This window comes from Physella acuta, unplaced genomic scaffold (assembly GCF_028476545.2).
Source record: "Physella acuta isolate Inbredline_101_S28 unplaced genomic scaffold, ASM2847654v3 ptg000971l, whole genome shotgun sequence".
NCBI lineage: Eukaryota > Metazoa > Mollusca > Gastropoda > Physidae > Physella > Physella acuta.
The window spans coordinates 187,447-192,633 of NW_026732488.1; positions in this window are offsets into that span (position 1 = coordinate 187,447).

Here is a 5,187-nt window from a genome sequence, read left to right on the forward strand (position 1 = left end):
CTACTGCAGCATGCGGAGTCAGAGATACGGCAGCCCTACTACAGCAGAGTCAGAGATAGGGCAGCCCTACTACAGCATGCGGAGTCAGAGATAGGGCAGACCTACTACAGCAGAGTCAGAGATAGGGCAGCCCTACTACAGCATGCGGAGTCAGAGATAGGGCAGACCTACTACAGCATGCGGAGTCAGAGATACGGCAGCCCTACTACAGCAGAGTCAGAGATAGGGCAGCCCTACTACAGCATGCGGAGTCAGAGATAGGGCAGACCTACTACAGCAGAGTCAGAGATAGGGCAGCCCTACTACAGCATGCGGAGTCAGAGATAGGGCAGACCTACTGCAGCATGCGGAGTCAGAGATACGGCAGCCCTACTACAGCAGAGTCAGAGATAGGGCAGCCCTACTACAGCATGCGGAGTCAGAGATAGGGCAGACCTACTGCAGCATGCGGAGTCAGAGATACGGCAGCCCTACTACAGCATGCGGAGTCAGAGATAGGGCAGCCCTACTACAGCATGCGGAGTCAGAGATACGGCAGACCTTCTACAGCATGCGGAGTCACAGGGCAGCCCTACTACAGCAGAGTCAGAGACACGGCAGACCTACTACAGCATGCGGAGTCACAGGGCAGACCTACTACAGCATGCGGAGTCAGAGACACGGCAGACCTACTACAGCATGCGGAGTCAGAGATACGGCAGCCCTACTACAGCATGCGGAGTCAGAGATACGGCAGACCTACTACAGCATGCGGAGTCAGAGATACGGCAGCCCTACTACAGCATGCGGAGTCAGAGATACGGCAGCCCTACTACAGCATGCGGAGTCAGAGATACGGCAGACCTACTACAGCATGCGGAGTCAGAGATACGGCAGACCTACTACAGCATGCGGAGTCAGAGATACGGCAGACCTACAATAGACACGGAGTCACAGAAAGGGCAGATCTAGCGACAGCGTGTGGAGTCAACAAACTATGTTTTTCTTTAAGAGCCGATGTTGATTGCCAATAATAGAAAAACTCGATGCCGGCTTGGTCTTTCTTCATGAGAAAGGTAATGTGGATTGGCAGAGTGGATGCGTACAGACGTCGTATTCAATAACTGGCATAAGGTACATCTGTCAGCGGAACGCTGAGGGTCGCGTGTAGGACATTCCCCTGCCAGCTTCACCTGTCTACACCCGTCCCGGGGGGGTCGGGGTGTGGACTTGCTGCACGAGCCCAGTGAAGAACTGGTTAATACAGGAGCATCACAATACTGGCTAAACGAAGCTGACCACTGGCTAAACGAACCTGACCACTGGCTAAACGAACCTGACCACTGGCTAAACGAACCTGACCACTGGCTAAACAAACCTGACCACTGGCTAAACGAACCTGACCACTGGCTAAACGAACCTGACCACTGGCTAAACGAACCTGACCACTGGCTAAACGAACCTGACCACTGGCTAAACAAACCTGACCACTGGCTAAACGAACCTGACCACTGGCTAAACGAACCTGACCACTGGCTAAACGAACCTGACCACTGGCTAAACGAACCTGACCACTGGCTAAACGAACCTGACCACTGGCTAAACGAACCTGACCACTGGCTAAACGAACCTGACCACTGGCTAAACGAACCTGACCACTGGCTAAACGAACCTGACCACTGGCTAAACGAACCTGACCACTGGCTAAACGAACCTGACCACTGGCTAAACGAACCTGACCACTGGCTAAACGAACCTGACCACTGGCTAAACGAAGTTGACCACTGGCTAAACGAACCTGACCACTGGCTAAACGAACCTGACCACTGGCTAAACGAACCTGACCACTGGCTAAACGAACCTGACCACTGGCTAAACGAACCTGACCACTGGCTAAACGAACCTGACCACTGGCTAAACGAACCTGACCACTGGCTAAACGAACCTGACCACTGGCTAAACTAACCTGACCACTGGCTAAACGAACCTGATCACTGGCTAAACGACCCTGACTTTACCACCCCCAACTGCTCACCTTTTCATGCCAATCTCACACCGCCCATTGTTTGCACTTTACAAATGCATGTGCGCACACCACAAAAACTGTCTAGACCAAAAGATGTGAACATCATTCTCAACACATCCCCTCAGCTCTACAAAAGCAACCTACAACCACACCCACGTCATTTACACCCACTAGCTCCTCCCAACAATTCATACCCTGCAGGATTCGAACCTGCGACCTTTAAGTCTAGCATCCACTCTATCTCTCCTTACATAATCAATACCCGCGTCCAATAAACAAAAACATTACAACATTACATATCGGCTGTGCGGGCGTAGTAAATCAAGTCCAATAAAAGTTGAGCGCCTAGGGCCCATCGCGATAGGACTAATTAATAGCGCACGTATATCACTGGGCTATATCAGGACCGTGATCGTCTTACCTAGAGGGTATGGCAAGGCGGACGTACGGGGAGTCATCATCATATTTGGACGATCAGATGGTCGGCAAAAAATATCACGGTTAACGGGGGGACAATGTACCATAGATCACCATAAGCAGGGGGGGGGGGGTGGGGTGAGCAAGGCGCCAATTACAGTTGCCAGCTGGGTGATGTATCACCACCTACAGTGGCCATATGTAAACATGGTGTATCACCAATCACCACTTGCAATGGCCAACCATTTGATGTATCACCACCTATAGTGGCCATATGTAAACATGGTGCATTACCAATCACCACTTGCAATGGACAACTATTTGATGTATCACCACCTATAGTGGCCATATGTAAACATGGTGCATTACCAATCACCACTTGCAATGGACAACTATTTGATGTATCACCACCTATAGTGGCCATATGTAAACATGGTGCATTACCAATCACCACTTGCAATGGACAACTATTTGATGTATCACCACCTATAGTGGCCATATGTAAACATGGTGTATTACCAATCACCACTTGCAATGGCCAACTATTTGATGTATCACCACCTACAGTGGCCATATGTAAACATGATGTATCACCAATCACCACTTGCAATGGACAACTATTTGATGTATCACCACCTAAAGTGGCCATATGTAAACATGGTGTATTACCAATCACCACTTGCAATGGACAACTATTTGATGTATCACCACCTAAAGTGGCCATATGTAAACATGGTGTATTACCAATCACCACTTGCAATGGACAACTATTTGATGTATCACCACCTAAAGTGGCCATATGTAAACATGGTGTATTACCAATCACCACTTGCAATGGACAACTATTTGATGTATCACCACCTAAAGTGGCCATATGTAAGCATGGTGTATTACCAATCACCACTTGCAATGGACAACTATTTGATGTATCACCACCTATAGTGGCCATATGTAAACATGGTGCATTACCAATCACCACTTGCAATGGACAACTATTTGATGTATCACCACCTATAGTGGCCATATGTAAACATGGTGTATTACCAATCACCACTTGCAATGGACAACTATTTGATGTATCACCACCTATAGTGGCCATATGTAAACATGGTGTATTACCAATCACCACTTGCAATGGACAACTATTTGATGTATCACCACCTAAAGTGGCCATATGTAAACATGGTGTATTACCAATCACCACTTGCAATGGACAACTATTTGATGTATCACCACCTAAAGTGGCCATATGTAAACATGGTGTATTACCAATCACCACTTGCAATGGACAACTATTTGATGTATCACCACCTAAAGTGGCCATATGTAAACATGGTGTATTACCAATCACCACTTGCAATGGACAACTATTTGATGTATCACCACCTAAAGTGGCCATATGTAAACATGGTGTATTACCAATCACCACTTGCAATGGACAACTATTTGATGTATCACCACCTATAGTGGACATATGTAAACATGGTGCATTACCAATCACCACTTGCAATGGACAACTATTTGATGTATCACCACCTATAGTGGCCATATGTAAACATGGTGCATTACCAATCACCACTTGCAATGGACAACTATTTGATGTATCACCACCTATAGTGGCCATATGTAAACATGGTGCATTACCAATCACCACTTGCAATGGACAACTATTTGATGTATCACCACCTATAGTGGCCATATGTAAACATGGTGCATTACCAATCACCACTTGCAATGGACAACTATTTGATGTATCACCACCTACAGTGGCCATATGTAAACATTGTGTATCACCAATCACCACTAGCAATGGACAACTATTTGATGTATCACCACCTTCCGTGGCCAACTATAAACAAACTTGATGTATCACCAATCACCACTTGCAATGGCCAACTATTTGAGGTATCACCACCTATAGTGGCCATATGTAAACATGGTGTATCACCAATCGCCACTAGCAACGGCCAACTATTTGAGGTATCTCCACCTTCCGTGGCCAAATATAAACAAACATGATGTATCACCAATCGCCACTAGCAATGGCCAACTATTTGAGGTATCACCACCTACCGTGGCCAACTACAAACAAACATGATGTATCACCAATCACCACTAGCAATGGCCAACTATTTGAGGTATCACCACCTACCGTGGCCAACTACAAACAAACATGATGTATCACCAATCACCACTAAGCAATGGCCAACTGATGTATCACCACCTACCGTGGTCAACTACAAACAAACATGATGTATCACCAATCACACTAGCAATGGCCAACTATTTTGATGTATCACCACCTACCCTGGCCAGTTATAAACAACATGTCTCACCAATCACCACTAATATTGGCCAACCCACCATCTCCATGTGTCACCACTAATTACCAAACTTGAACCTACACACCTAAACCAGAGATCGACGGCCCTAGACAACCCCCACCCCTCCCGTCCCCCCGACCCCCCAGTGTACTTGTTAGGCCTATTACTAGCCGCTATCTCTTGAAAGGCCGGCCATTGGAGCGGCCATAGAAAGTCAGATAGATACAATTGAACCCAAGGGGGCGATGGATGGATGTGGATTAGATGCTTGCTGTTCTATTTGTGTTTACTGTCCTCACATATCCTCTGGCACCGCCGCGCTGGTTACATGCCAGACATATTTCTAGATAACATTACCCGGCGCTGAGGGACACGGGTAGACGCGGTGTGGATGGGCTGGGTGCTAGTTGATGTTGTGGTTAGGATGGGTTGGATGGTAGT